The sequence below is a fragment of the Rhincodon typus genome, chromosome 20 (assembly GCF_021869965.1).
Source record: "Rhincodon typus isolate 14 chromosome 20, sRhiTyp1.1, whole genome shotgun sequence".
NCBI lineage: Eukaryota > Metazoa > Chordata > Chondrichthyes > Orectolobiformes > Rhincodontidae > Rhincodon > Rhincodon typus.
Genome location: NC_063351.1, coordinates 36,556,083 through 36,572,331, shown reverse-complemented (window position 1 = coordinate 36,572,331; position 16,249 = coordinate 36,556,083). Strand labels below are relative to the sequence as shown.

The window sequence follows — 16,249 nt, the reverse complement described above, 5'->3', positions numbered from 1 at the left end:
GCACTCTATTTCCAATTTCATTCGATTTTTATTTTGCTTATTTAAAATTAGCACATTTGTTTCCCAATCAAGTTTATCCCTTAAATTGCATGTTGAATTCTACACTGTCCATGGCAATGTTTCCTAGGGGATCTTTTAGTTTGAGATCATTTATTTAATGTGTGTCATCAAATCCAAAATAGCCTGATCCCTGACTGGCTCAATATACCGTTCTAGGCAACTGTTCCAAAATACACTACTGATTCTTGCATATGCTACCTCTGCCAATTTTATAGTTCAAGGGTTAGATATAACTAGAGTCATACAGCATAGAAACAGATCCTTTGGTCCAACTAGTTCACGCCGCCCATGTTCCCGAATTAACTTAGCCCCACTTGCCTGCATTTGGCCCACATCTGTCCGAAGCTTTCCTATTCATGTACTTAGACAAATGTCTTTTAAATGATATAACTATACCTGCATCCACAAATTCCTCTGGCAGTTCATTCCACACACAAATCGCTCAGTAAAAAAAGTTAGTTTTTAAAAAAAAAATCGTCTCCCTTCATCTTCAAAATATGCCTATTAGTTTTGAACTCCCCTACTCTAGGGAAAATACCCTTACTATTCACCTTATCTATACCCCTTATGACTTTATAAACCTCCATAAGATCACCGCTCAAACATCTAAGACTAAAGGCGTCAAAGCATATGGGGCAAATACAGGAATAGGATACAGAGTTGGATGATCAGCCATGATCATACTGAATGGTGGAGCAAGCTCGTACATACTCTTCTTGTTTTCTAAGGCCTGCTTAGAATGGACTATTTCTGTTTCCTATGTGAAATATTTTCTGTGTTTCCCAATCTACACAGTTTAAAATCACTCATGATTAACATAATAGCTTTCTTGCATGCAATCATCATCAAAATTACAGCTACAAACAATTACTCAAGAAAAATCAATTACAAATTGCAGCAACATAAACAGACTATTTACTCCACTTGAATTCTAGTTTTGCTTTCCTGCACACATCACCTAGTCCAAACCCTGACTCCCACACCAATTTGCATTCATGTTTTCATTCATAATAGATTGGAGCAGAAAACTCTACATTGTATTTTCTTTAACTGACATGTACATTTACCTTGCATCTTAAATCAACGGAACCATATTAAACAAAAACTGGAGTCCACTGGTGTCACTCCAGAGCCAGTTACATAAATTAAAACTTGGTCCGTGTTAATGTTTTTATCTTATGCGCATAATCAAAAATGCTCTGTGAGGCTGTCACATTTCCTTTTTTGAAAAATAAACTTGTAGAAGCCACTTAGCAGTATTTTATTCAAACTCAAATGAAACCGAATAGATGGAGACTGTCCCTTATATAATTATCTTTCCAGTTTGAAGTTTCTTCAAGTGTTATTCAATCACTGACTCTTAAGTTAGCAAAGAGAGGTTTCAAAACCAAATAAATACAATTTAGTTTCCAGCCACAAAAAAATGTAATCTTATTCAAATTTCTGCATCATTTTAAAAATCCAGAATATTCTAATTACCATTAATCATTAGGCAATTTTAAAATTAAATTTAAAAGACGTTGCGTATAATGTAGTTTCAAATACAGCTTTCAAACAAGTACAAAAATGAAATGCAGATAATTGAAAGCATTAAGATATGCAATAAATTAAATAGAGATAAATAGAGCACCAATATTGAAAGATGACAGTAGCCAACTATTCTTTATTAGAAGATAATAATGCATTAATATTTGAGGGGCACAACAGGGATATCCTTCATACTTCAACGACAATATAAATCGTTAATGTCATAGACATATGAAGAAAGGTTCCTGGAATATCAACTTCCCATGGAGGACAGAATCTACTTACCAAGCATGTCCTCAGAAACAGGTGTGCGAAGTATATCACCTGTAAATTCACAGGCTGTTTTCTTGGCATCAATACCTGATGTCCCCTCAAAAACCTATACACAATGAAAATAAAACATAAAAGTACACTTTTAAAAAAAATGCATGAAGTGTTCCAGCATTCTTCACCACAATATGACCAGAACTTCAAGGTGTAGATCACGAGGAAAGATTCTACAAACTACACTTCTTTTTAGGATTGATAGATAGAAAGGAAATTTATAGATGACAGGAATACAAGACAAAGAACATAAACCCAAAGTGAGAGCCACCATTCAGGAAACATTTCTTCATATAAAGGGTGGTGGAAACCCCTCCTGAAAAAATAAAGTGCAGTGGATGCTAGCTCAACTGATCAATTTGCGTTTAAAATGGGCACATATATGTAGATTGTAAAGAATGTGACGGGCAGAGGGACTGGGAGTATATATGCATAGATCTTTAAAAGGTGGTAGGACATACGAGAGTAATTACCAAAGCATATGGGATTGTAGGCTTCATAAATGCCAGTAACAAGTACAAAGGCAGGGAAATTATGCTGCAAGTTTTTGGGGCTCTGTTGAGGCCACAACTAGAATACTGCACCCAGCTCCAGTTACCACATGTTGGAAAGGTTGTGATGGCCCTTGAAAAGGTGCAGAAGAGACAGGGTGGGGAGTGGCAGGATTATCTGTGGTGATTTTCCATTCCGAGTGAGATATGAGTTTGTCAAATATACCAAACATTAAAAAAAGTGATAGTTTTAGATAAACTTGACCAGATACTTTTGGTATCTATGAATTTTACTCCAGATTTCCCACAAGCATGATTAAAAAAGGTTGTAAAACATTTCAAACACAAAAGAATAATATAGTTGTTGACGGAAACTGATTTATGTTTCTATTTTATAGAAACTATTCTAGTATAATTCTTCATGAATGATCTGAAAAAAGGGTAGGGCCATCATTATTAGCATCAATTCCTATTGGCCACTTTCTTAAATGAATTGAAAATGCTCATCTCCAACTTCAAATGCAAAATGGCTTTGCACTATTCACCAACCATCTATTAAATTCCACTGCCTTCAGTCCTTGAATTCAGCTTCATATGCAGTTCCTCTAACCTACCACTATTTCGGCAGCTATTGGTCATCTCAGCTCAAGTTGAACTCTTCCTTAAATCCCTACATTTTGTTTCTAAAATCATAGAATCCCTACAGTGTGGAAACAGGCCCTTCGGCCCAACAAGTCCGCATCAACCCTCAGAGCATACCACCCGGACCCATACCCAAATTACCAACCTAATCTACACATTCCTGAACACTACGGGCAATTTAGCAAGGCCAATCCACCTAGCCTGCACATCTTTGGACTGTGGGAGGAAACCGGAGCACCTGGAGGAAACCCACGCAGACGCAGGGAGAATGTGCAAACTCCACACAGACAGTCACCCAAAGCTGGAATCGAACCCGGGTCCCTGGTGCTGTGAGGCAGCAATGTTAACCGCTGAACGACCGTGCCACCCCCCTGTTTAAAAAAAAATTAAAACCATGTTTTTCAACTTGTACTTCAAGCCTCTAGTCCGCTGTGGCTCAACACTAGTTCTACAAATACTTTTATTAGATAGTTCACATTGGGACATTTGGTATATTCAAAAGTCCTGTTTAAATATCATTTATTAGATAATTAGCTAGCTTCTTACAAACAAGGTTCATCATACTGAAAATTCTAATTCAAATTAAGAAATACACAAATCTCTAAACACTAGTGCATTAGTCCAAAAAGCAATCTTAAAAGAATACTGGTTTTCATCTGAAGCAGATTGAATTACAAAAATGACAAAGCTGGCTTTGGCTATATTTCTTCAAGTTTATATGGTTGAGGTGTTGAAAGTATTAAAACAATTAGATAAGGCAAAGAGGGATAAACTATTTCCTCTGAACCACATTGTTTTGAATTCCCTACCAATCTCATTACAGTCTGACCTAGGCAATTTAAGAGTGAAATCAAGTGGCACTTTTTCATCCATCAAGTAGTTGAAATCAGAAACTTTTTGGAAAAAACGTGCATGCTGAGCCAATCGAAAATTTAAGACAAGTTTAAAAAATTTGTTAGATAAGAATATCAAAGTATATTGAGAAACAGCAAGGAAAGAGTTGAAGTTGAAGTTGAGTTAAATTTGGGCAGAACAGTGGCACAGTAGTTAGTACTGCTGCCTCACAGCACCAGGGACCCAGGTTCAATTACAGCCTTGGGTGACTGTATGGAGTTTGCATGTTCTTCCTATGTCTGCATGGGTTTTCACCAGGTGCTCTGGTTACCTTCCACAGTCCAAAGTTGTGCAGGTTTAGGTAGATCGGACAATTTAGCATGACCAGAGTGTCTAGGGATGCATAGGCAAGATGAATTAGCCATGGAAAAATGCACAGATAGGGAGGGGACTGGGAGTTTGGGTGGGATGCTCTTCAGAGGGTCTGTGCAGACTTGATAGGCTGAATGACGTCTTTCTGCACTGTAGGGATTCAAAGTACAAAATCAGTCGTGATAGAACAGAATGTCAGCGGAGTTTCTTCCTGTCTTAACTGACCAATGAATAAGTTAAAATAGAAATCACATGGTATTTTAAGATTTTTAAAGTGGCGTTTTTGGATAACTAGATAATGTTAACAGGCAAAAACCAATGCAAGAGTGAGGCTAACACGACATGGAGAAAGAACTAATGTCAATGCAGGAAAAGAACAGTATGTAGTGATGACAGCAGAAGCAGACAAGGAGCTGTTGAAGTTGGGAAGTCTGCAAAGGTTGATAATCAAAAATCTATGAAAATGCAGGAATGCAGAGTTAAGGTTAAAATCAGATAAGCCATGATGTTACTGAATGGTGGAGCAGGCTCGAAGGGCTGCTTGACCTAGTTTCTGGTTTCTATGGAATAATGAATGCATACAAATCCAGGGTAAATCCAAAGAATGAACACAGACACCAGATTACACTGGTAGGGTCTCAATTGTTTGGTGAATGCATTGTAAAAACAGCCATATGAAGACGACTTCAGGTTTAGTCCTTCATCTTTGATAAACTAGCTGGGTTCTCAGTTAGGGCAGTGATGATAACTCTGGATCCCAGATTAGGATTAAAAATGGACTGGAACACCAAATGGAATACAACAAATTGTGCACTCAAGCCAAGTAATGCCCTTCGCACTGTGATTTCCACCCACACGAATAGCCAGTTTGCCCTGGTTATGCAGACTCAGTGTGCTGCCAAGTTAGTAAAGTGCTTAATCTACAGGATTACATGCCAGCATAAACCTCTAGATTGGGAACTGGCCAGATGAAAATGTGAAACAAATCATTTAAGGAAAATAATGAAACTAGTCATGGTAAATATTGCTTTCAAGACATGGTGGCAATATTAAAGGTCAAAAGGACTAAGGTTTTTGACCAAAGAAGATGGATTGAAATAGTACTGTATTTTAAATTATAATAATATTGTTAACAATCAATAAAATTCTGGTGTAAAACGAGACAAGTGATAAATGAAAAATGTAAATACAAAGGAGACCATTTTTTACCAAACCAGAAAGGACAGAGGTTTCAAATTTGGCAAGCTCAGCTACAGGAACTGAATTTCCTTTCACTTCCATCTTATGTTATGCTTAGAAGCAAAATCATTTCACGAGTTACTGTTAGTTTTGAAACAGAATTCTAACCCAAGTTTTCATATGACGGAGACACTTGAATTTTAGTTAAAGTCCTGTCAAATTCTTCAAGACAAGGCTTTTAGAAATGATTAGATAATACAATCAATAAATTTACTACATATTTGTTCCAGTATTGTATAATTTCAGTACAAATCCCTACCTGTACAACAGCCTTACTGCCACTAACTTCCAGAACTTGTCCACTTCGAATGGATCCATCAGGTAGAGTCAAGTGTACAATCTCTGCAAACCTTGGAAACTGATCAAAGAAACAGAAAAAATTTTTTAAAGCTGAGAATCAATACAAATTATATAACTTCAATTCTGTTTTAATCCAATATGAATATTTGAAAGTTCTAATCTATTTCCAGGGGGTTGAAATAATTTACTAACAGCACATACTGTACATAAACACTACAGTAAACAGTGTTGCTGAACAATTCTAACTTTCTGATAAAGAACAAACTTCACCTAGAATTGTTTTGCTTTCCGGACTAACAGCATGGCCGATACATCCATACCAGATTATAAAAGTTTGATGGCGGCTCACCTTCGAAGGTAATTAGGGGTGAGGCAATAATTTTTAGTCCTTCCAGCAATGTCTACACCAAACGAATGACCAGAAGTTAAAAGTCATACAATGCTTCTGCTCATTTTTGTAAATGCTGTCAGACATTGCTAGATCTTGCCACTCCAATCCACCTAATTTCCACACACTTCCTGCTCAAAACACAACACACATGCTGATTCAAACATGTTCATTAGTTATTTGCATTTTTATTGCTTGGCAACAGCGTAACTTCAAATGATAAAGGACATCTCACTTAAACATCTAAAATTTAGGTATTTAGGTACAGTGGCAGAAAGACTAACTGAATGGGCATAGGTGCTAATTAGAAAGTGTTTTAGAAGCACTGTATTGAAATGCTGATATCAGCATCACCTTTCTTGGCAAAACATTTTAGTCAATATTTTGTTAGAATTTAAACTTCTAGATACAACTAGTATTCAGAATTAAAGTTACAAATACCTTCACTTGGTCCAAGATCACCAACGGTCCATTAACACCAGACACTGTCTTGTAGGCTATTAAAAATAAAATTCACAATATAATCAGAGCTTTATTCAGGAATGTAGTCAAATTCAATTTCACAATAAATCAGTAATGTGCTTATTATAACTATTGTGTAGTGTAAGATTGCAAATAAAATTAAATGCAGTTCGTGCAAACATATGGATGTGAATTCAATTGTCATTTAATGCTGGAAAAAACAACACAGCTCTTTTCAATACATCCAGTTTCTTCGAAATCTGTTTGTTGTTGCCTGATTACTAAAAGATTTTCCCTTAATAAAAGATTTCTCTTCTGCATCAGCATGTTACAGGGATCAGTTTTATAGATCTGAATGAAAAATGAAATGCATAGAGCATTTCAATTGCTGGTCTGATGGAGTAGGCACAATGACATTACTGTTCTATGGGTGGTCAACTAAGTCTCACTGAGTTGCAGGAAAAGGACATTTATGCAGCACGATTTTGATACATGACCAAAGTGGAAAATTGCCTTATTAGTATTGAACTGCAACTTTGGACAGTTATCTCAGGTGAAGTAACAGTAAAGGGTGGGATAGAGGCTAATACCTTGCCTTTTTTAACTTTACATGGGAAAATATCAACTATGCAGACACAGGAGACAATTTGACTATGGTTGACGTTTGTTTCTGATCAGCCTTCTCTCACATCTGTGGTGGCTGAAGTAAGAACTGCATTGTTTCGATAGGCCTCTATCACGCTTTGCTTTTTGTGCAATCCGTCAATCTCTTCACCGATATCAAAGCTGCAAGGAAATTAGAACAGACCAGCTCTACTGCAGTGCACTAAAGCTTAGCGGGGTGCATCCACTATGCAACTAATTAGGCTGCAGCCAACAGAATAAACCTGTCAATGTTCGCTTGCTGTTTCCCACACACCTGCATTTCATTCACTAATAAGCAAACATCGGGAGAAGCAAGGCAAACTGCTCGAGCATGAAAACCATACAAGTGTTGCAATCAACTAAAGTATTCCTAGTTTCCATTTAAAAGTTGCACAACAGTTAAACTAGGGAATACTCCTGAAGCAGATAATCCAGTCACTTACTGTGGAAGTAATTTTGCTAAATCTACTTTAAATAGTCCTAAACAGAAAACATTTGATTCTATTAATAGATCATTTTTCAAAAGCTTCAGGTTAATCAATTCAAGTGGATCTTTCATCTTTAACAGTCTTCCTAGTCTGGCTTGGATTTTTTTTAAAAGCACCAATTTGTCACGAGAGAGATCTTCAGTGTAACTACTCAACAACGGACAATTAAACCCGAACAATGCCCAATGGAGAAATAGATTAACCAGGTATTGCAGTAAAAAAGGGAAGAGGTACCATTTATAGCAATAAACTTAAAGTCATTGAAAATAGTGCATTTCATAATTCAACATAACTTTATTGGGACGGTTACATTATTTAGTACAATAATTTATCCAACTGGCTGAACAAATTAAACATTTGATTCAGACAGAAACAAACACCGCTGAAATTTTGTTATTGTACTGTTAAGGCATCATTGACATGGAAACTTCATTAAATACTAAAATTTGAAATATTTAGCACAACAAGAAAGTATGTCATTTTCCAAGTGGATTGTTACTTTATATTCTAAAGTAATCTAAATCTAAAGTGTTCAATTTAATAAAAACACATTTTGCATTTCTTTGAAATTAAATACAGGTTTTGAATTTTTCATTGCACAACTTAATTTGGTACGATTATTTTTCCCCAAAAATCTATCAGGAAACACCATTTCAATTATAAATAAAAACTCTCTCCACCCCTTCCCCACTTGAGCTCAAGTACACAACCCCCTGTTTAACATGCAGCTCCTGAGCAGGTCACAAGGCCGCCTGTTCAGCTGCCAGCAGCTTTTGTGTACAAAGATGTTAATTGGTTCTAATCCCTTCATAGAAGCTGTTTTGGTAGCCTGACCCAGCACCCTGAAGGACACCTTGGTGTGAAATACTAAGGACCCATTCAAGTAGGAGTGAAAGAAAGCAGTGTGCATTCCAACACATTTTATTTAAAAGGCTGGAGGGTACAGCACCATTCTAAACTGAATAAATCTTGCAAGTTGTGGTAACAGTGAAGTATGTTCTTGAGAGCTGTAACCTACTAACAGTGCCCAAACTGCAATTTCCTATATAATTCAACAGTATTATTTAATGTTACATAAATCAAAACCTAATGGCATTACCAGGTCAGATCAGTTTGTATATGTAATAGCAAAATTAGCATGACTGGGACTAGGTCAAGAATATACTTGTATACAGTTTATTGAAATGGTTCTTGCATCAAAGCTACTTTGCTTTTCCCATTATTCTCCAATGCCACATTTTTAAAAGCTCAAGTACATCGTTTGACCAGTCCCCTGGTGCAAATATAATGCCTTGTCCTCTTTCCACAGCAATCTTACTTCTAAGAGGCCCAACGAGGCTCACCAGGACTAATAATTAGTCTATCTCTGCATTACTAGGAAGTTTGGTACATTTGGTATCTTTGGTGTTAGTTAGCTGGCTTCTGTACATGTAGCAGGGCGCTAACCAGACATGATATTTAAGTTTAAGGATTTGTAGTAGTTATAGTTCACACTTAACGATCGGAGATGTTAACTAAGCAGGAATACTCTAACAGTAGCATTACACTACTGAAGCTGCACTTCAGTAAAACCTTTTGTATACACGGAGTTTAAAAGCTTAAATATGAAAAAGTCTCCAAAGAACAGTAACCAAAGATCCATTTTCAGAAATGGATTTATTTTTAAAAGCAGAGCAAGAATAGAAAAGGCAGAAGGCCAAAACTAGCAGTCAAACATTACATCTACTAACAGTTAGTTCTAACGGACCATTTACATGTTACATGTAACTAAATATAGTAAGTGTGGGGCTCTCTCAAGACTGGAAGCAATTTTTCAATAATACTTGTAAATGTGAAAGATCTTTTGCTGATTAGTAATTTACAAAAGTGCATCCAACTGGTGCTACAAGATTCTATTGTTGTGTAAATGCAACATGTGAAGGTGATGATATTCTGCATCTAGGATGTGTTTAGTGAGTGGGAGTAACAAATTTGTGTGCATGATATTATGTGGTACTAAATATGATAAAACTTCATACACCTTGAAGGTGAAGCAAGATGGTGACAGGGAAGAGCAGAAAGGAAGAAAATCCTGCACTCCAGATGCCACTCCACATGGGATACTTTCTCAACGTGCCGAAAAAAATCTATGGTCAACAGCCAGCCAGTTTGGACATGCAAAGATCCACAGCAGAAACTTGCAACTCCGAATACACATCATCCTCAAATCAAGGGGCAACCAATGATGACAATATAAATGTAAGTCTTTGATGGGCAGCATAGAAATGACAGCAATCCATTCAGCCCCTCAAGCCTATACCTCCATTCAATTACATTGTGGCTGAACTGTGCAACTACATTTATCAACTCTGATCCACATCCACTGATCCCCTTACCTAATGAAAATCTAGCCATTTCTATACTGAAAGCTTTAACTGTCTCAACAAGCACAGATTTTGATCAGGTGGGGTTTCTACATAAGGAGAATACAAGACTTTTACTACCATTGTAAAATTTGTACAAAGTACTTCCTGATATCAATGCTGAAGAGTCTGGTTTACATTTAAGCTTATATGCTGCTTTTCTACACATGCCCCCCTCCCCCACAAGAACTTAAACTGTTTTATTCATTAAATTCAAATGTTTTACCATCTTAAACACCTTGATCAGTTCATCTCTCAACCTTCTATACTCAAAAGAAAAACATGCACGTTTATATAACTATCCTTTACAATTTACTCCTTAACCCCCATATTCCTTTGTTGAATCGGTGTTACGCCACCTACAGTATCAACTGCCCTCGTGAGGTGGTCAACTGAACTCAGTATTGCAGATGGGGTCTGACAAAGAATTTTAAAAGCTGAAACACACAAGGCAATCATTTAGTTAAGTGTGCAACAGACAAAACTGTAGTAGCATAACCAGAGATGATTAGAAGCATCAATAAAACCCGTGGAATCAAGGCAGGCAGAGGTTTCAAAATTAAGGTATCACATTTAGTGGTATTTTGATAACTCGTCAATTTCTTTGACCCATTGTTACAATCCTAAAGGCCACTCAAGTACTTTAGAAACTGTAGCTGAGCTATAGGTGGAATTATCACCCCAGTAACTGCGTAAAACATCTTTTCAAACATTTAGGAAATTTTACCAGAGTAAATACTCAAGACTTGAGGTTGGTTGGCTCGCCGAGCTGGCTTGTTGTTCCACAGACGTTTCATTACCGTGCTTGGTAACATCCTCAATGCAGCATCGGTGTGTTTTCCTGCCTGGCTTTTAAACTCTGGGGTCCGTTGTGATGGATTGCCTCACTTCCGGGTTTCCTCCGTAGTGGAATGTATATGGGGTCGAGTTCAATGTGTTTATTAATAGCCTGCTTCGTGGAGTGCCATGCTTCCAGGAATTCTCGTGCTTGTTTCTGCCTAGCTTGTCCCAGGATCTTGGTGTTGTCCCAGTCGAAGTCATGGTTCTCCTTGTCCATGTGGATTGAGAGGAGTGAGTATTGGTCATGTCTTTTTGTAACCAGTTGGTGTTCATGTACTCTTGTTGTTAGTTTCCTTCCTGTTTGTCCGATTGTAGTGTTTCTCGCAGTCTCTGCAGGGGATCTTGTAGATGACACTGGTCCTGTCCATGGCAGGGAGTGGGTCTTTAGTTCGGGGAAGCACTTATCATATCATCTACAAGATCCCCTGCAGAGACTGCGAGAAACACTACAATCGGACAAACAGGAAGGAAACTAACAACAAGAGTACATGAACACCAACTGGTTACAAAAAGACACGACCAATACTCATTCATCTCAATCCACATGGACAAGGAGAACCACGACTTCAACTGGGACAAGCTAGGCAGAGACAAGCACGAGAATTCCTGGAAGCATGGCACTCCACGAAGCAGGCTATTAATAAACACATTGAACTTGACCCATATACATTCCACTACGAAGGAAACCCGGAAGTGAGGCAATCCATCGCAACGGACCCCAGAGTTTAAAAGCCAGGCGGGAAAACACACCGACACTTCATCAGAGGCTGCACTGAGGACGTTACCAAGCACGGTAACGAAACGTCTGTGGAACAACAAGCCAGCTCGGCGAGCCAACCCGAGCTGCAAATCTACTCCAAAACCTTAGATACTCAAAACTGTGAATCTATCACAAGGAACAACATCCTTTGTGCATTGCACTGCATTTTCTCTCAAGTCACAAGACCTTAAAATTGGGGCATGAAAATAGAAAATAACAGAAGTACAGACCTTATTGGGAAAGTTACTTATTGGAAACTCCCTAAGCTACCACTTCTCTTAATATAAACTACACTATTACATTTTTTCATCCAATTTATTTTCTTATAGTCCTACCTGATTCAGCCTTTATACAGTGCTAAGAGATCTTTTTCCTGCGTTAAAGATAATACATTTATTATGCAAAAGATAATTTATGTTGTTATAATCTGAGTGAAATAATGTATTAATGCATATTGAAAATCTCAAAAGATTTTCAGATTTCAACATTTTTTTTCCCTAGACTTCCTGGTCTGGTCTGTTACACAATTTATATAAAGGCAGTTGCACTTTGGAAGTTAGAGTCAGGATATGAAAAGATTTCTCTTGCATTGTAACTCCCTCAAAAAAAATGCACTCAAACACTTTGTGATTTTCTGCCTGGAACAAGAAACATACTACATAAAGAAAATAGGTAGGGGGGAAATAAAAGGTATAACATTGATCACACGATAATTGAACAATTCATATTCAGATCACTGATTTCATTTCCATTTTCCCATAGCTGTATATCTTACAGTGTAGTCAAAGAACAGCTAGATCCGAACTGAATGTTTTTCATGTATCCTACAATAGATAAATTCTGCACTAAGTACAGCCAACAATCTGCTCAATTATGCTAGATGACTTCAGTGAAATCCACTCTTATCCCAGTGAAATCATGTGCAAAGTAGAACTGACATAATGAGAACATACCAGATTACAATAGAGGAAAAACATGGCAATCACCCAGTCTATTTATTCTATCGACAATATGTGTAACATAACATAGGTTAAGACTCCCATAATTATCCTTTTCAACTAAATAAAAAAAGTTACATTAAAAGCAACATAATTCACTTCATTTCACAGAAGCATGAATAGACATATTATGCTGCCTCTCCCCTCACTATAACAGAGACTGACATTCCTAGGTCAAATTTGATTTTATTATACCTTTTAATAAAATGTCTGCATGTACTGCAGTACAAGTCTAAGTCTTTGTTGCAGAATGTCCTTGGTAACTGCTAATTTTAAAAATCAGGATTAGCCGCACGTCCATGATTCACAACTTGAGGATATCTCCTCTCCCTTCCCACCATCCTCTCAATTTACTTTTCACTCTTGATTGCAAAACTATCTTATGGGTCCATTTCCATAGACATAATCCAATATCTCACCCAGCTATTATTTCAGTGAATCCAGGCTACCTTGATGGGATGACATGTAGAATTGGCCTGGGGGAGAAATTGCACCCAGTTGAATTTCTTTAATACAGATTTGCACTTGCAGGAGTAGTCATGGAACTGCAGTGAAGGAATCTTTTCAAAGAAATCTGTAGCACTTAGTGTTTCCTCCAGTCTGTTAACCTAATGCAGCATAAGGGGATCAAGCTTACATGTACTTGGTCTATAAGTTTGAGTTAATCACTGCATAAACTCTGTGCACTGAGAACAATTACTGAAATGCAGTAACAAAAAACCTTGTCATAATATTAGTTACAGCCATATCAGTTTATGCTGTTCAAGAAAAACATTTAAGAAATATATTGTGTGGCATAACCTATTTTATTAGGACATCAGGTTGAGGCATTAAGAGTACCACCAAAATGTGAGCAGTTCCTTTTAAAGCAGCAGTCTTGTCTCAGTTACATTCATACTTAGGGGGAAAAGGTAGTGGATTCAGACTCTTCTAGTGATCAGAGGATATACAAGTCAAAAGCTAACCGTTAAATGCACTAAGGGAGTGTTGTATTATCAGCAGTTCTACTTTTTGCATTAGATGTTACAACAAAGCATTAATCCTTTGCACAAGTTGAGATCCCATTTTGAGAATGAGTGCTAATTAAATGTATTTTTCCTTTCCAGCATATGCATGCAGTATACAAATATGCTGAAAGCATTTATTCATCCATTACAAGTCATGATTTGTAACTGAAACAGTGTACAGCTTTCCATGGTCAACAGATTGCTTTGGTCCTACACTCAAAACAAGGGAAGACTTTACTAGAATACAAAAGGAAAACAATTTTTTGGAAGCATAATGTTCTGTGACTTTATAAAGGATTAATACATGATCATGATATGCACTGCCCACTGCAATGGTGTCACAAGGACTTGGTTTGAGAAGAGGAAAGTAGGAATTCATGGGTGACAGACCCAACGCTTGATCCTTCCAACAGCCCTTACAGCAATATAGGAATAGACTCTAGGTTGTTAATAGTTGCAGAGAAGCAATAACCTACATTTGATGCACTCTACAAGACTCTTATTAGATCAGAAGTTAGCTAGCCTTTCACACTCTAGGTTGAGTAAGCCCCTAAAGGGCCTGTACACTTAGATAATAGACAGAAGCACAAACACACCAAAATTTGTCTAACATTGAAGCCATGTTCCTTTGCTACTAAAACATGTCAATTCACATGATCCAATTAAAGACAGACCTCCATTCTTAAAAATCATACTACTTCTCACTTCTTCACATCTCTTCAACTCAAGAGATTCAGTAGGGTAGAGGTTAGTGTACTGGCCATCATTAAGGAGGTGCTGGGGAAGCCGAAAGCGGTGTTGGTGGATAAATCACCTAGACCAGATGGACTACAGCCCAGAGTTCTGAAGGAGATAGCTGAAGAGATTGTACAAACATTTGTGGTGATTTTTCAGGAATCACTGGAGTCAGGAAGGGTCCCAGAGAACTGGAAAATGGCTAATCTAACACCCCAGTTTAAGAAGAAAGGGAGACAGAAGACAAATTACAGGCTGGTTAGCTTGACAGCAGCCATCGGTGAGATTTTGGAGCCCATTACCAAGGCCAAGATTGCAGAGTACAGCACTTCACAAGATGCAGCCAACCAAATTAAAATTTAGATCGTAGTTAGCAATAATTTCATACAAATTAAAGCAGATTGAGTGGAATAGTACCATTTTGCAATCGATAGGAGGTAACTTTAATCTTATAAGATAAGATAATTTAATCCAAAAGTGGAAAAAAATTCCACATTTGAACAGCTTATACTTAAGTTTAAAAGTTGTGTTTTCAAGTTCTCCATAATCCTGCTCTCCTCCATTTCTGTGACCATCTCCAGATGTAAAACTTTTAGATCCCACCACCACCTCCTGCTACAAATTCCCTATTTCTCAGACTTAGTAGGAACTGCAGATGCTGGAGAATCTGAGATAACAAGGTGTAGAGCTGGATGAACACAGCAGGCCCAGCAGCATCAGAGGAGCAAGAAGGCTGACATTGAGGGTCTAGGCCCGAAACGTCAGCCTTCCTGTTCCTCTGATGCTGTGTTCATCCAGCTCCACACCTTGTTATCTCTATTTCTCAGACGGATTGGTTATACGTTTCCTCCGCAGCCCCTTCCTTTACCCCAATGTTTGCTTCGTTTCTAGTTACTTAAGATAATCTCTCCAAACATTTGTTGTGTTCAAATTAAACCAAATGTTATTGTTAAAAAAAGGCCTTAAAAGTGTCTGACAATTTCCATCACCCTAATAATCTCACCTACACATCACATTCTTCATTTTATATGTTCTTTCCAAATTCCAATCTACAACAGTATGCTACATGATGCCTGAAACAAAAGAGGACTGAACAAAGAATGGGGACAAAAAACTGGTGGAAAGATAAAAAATACTATTTATTACAGAATTAAAAACTGCAAAGTCGTTTAGCTGTTACAGATATTGATAATGCAATGTTTACAGTTTGGACTACTCCCAACCAAGAGCTGGTACAAAAGCCAATGCTCCATAACAAAGGTGCACAGCGCAATCTCCAGATAGAAGTCATGACAAGAGAGACGAAACAGGATTAATAGGAGGAAGCGAGCATGAAGCATATGAATGTGCAGAGTCCACATTCTAGAATAATGTAATAAAAGCAAAAATACTATGGATACTGGAAATCTGAAACAAACAGAATGCTGGACTAGCTCGAGGTCTGGCAGCATCTGCGGAGAGAAAAACAAATGTTTAGTGGACTCAAAGCGTTAACTGTTTTTTTCTCTCCAATGTTCAAGAGTTCAACAACAAAAAACTTATGAAGTCCAATATTTACTAGATTTTCATCCAACTCCCCTGACTTGTGTTTTCATAGCCGCTATAGCAATCATTCCAAGCCTCTTCGAGTCAGCACCATACAGCATGGAAACAGACCCTTTAGTCCAACACGTCCATGCCAACCAGATACCCTAAATTAATCTAGTCCCATATCCCACTAAACCCTTCCTGTTCT

At 37.5% G+C, this 16,249-nt stretch overlaps 1 long non-coding RNA gene across 1 annotated transcript; it reads right to left on the bottom strand.

Moving 5' to 3' along the window:
- Positions 1–1,862: 1,862 nt before the first annotated feature.
- On the bottom strand, positions 1,863–15,958 carry LOC125485600. The gene is made up of 4 exons (XR_007264313.1): positions 15,915–15,958; positions 6,619–6,674; positions 5,749–5,847; positions 1,863–1,966 (listed from the first exon to the last, which is right to left on the bottom strand). It is a non-coding gene; the product is annotated as an uncharacterized LOC125485600 (long non-coding RNA).
- Positions 15,959–16,249: the final 291 nt, after the last annotated feature.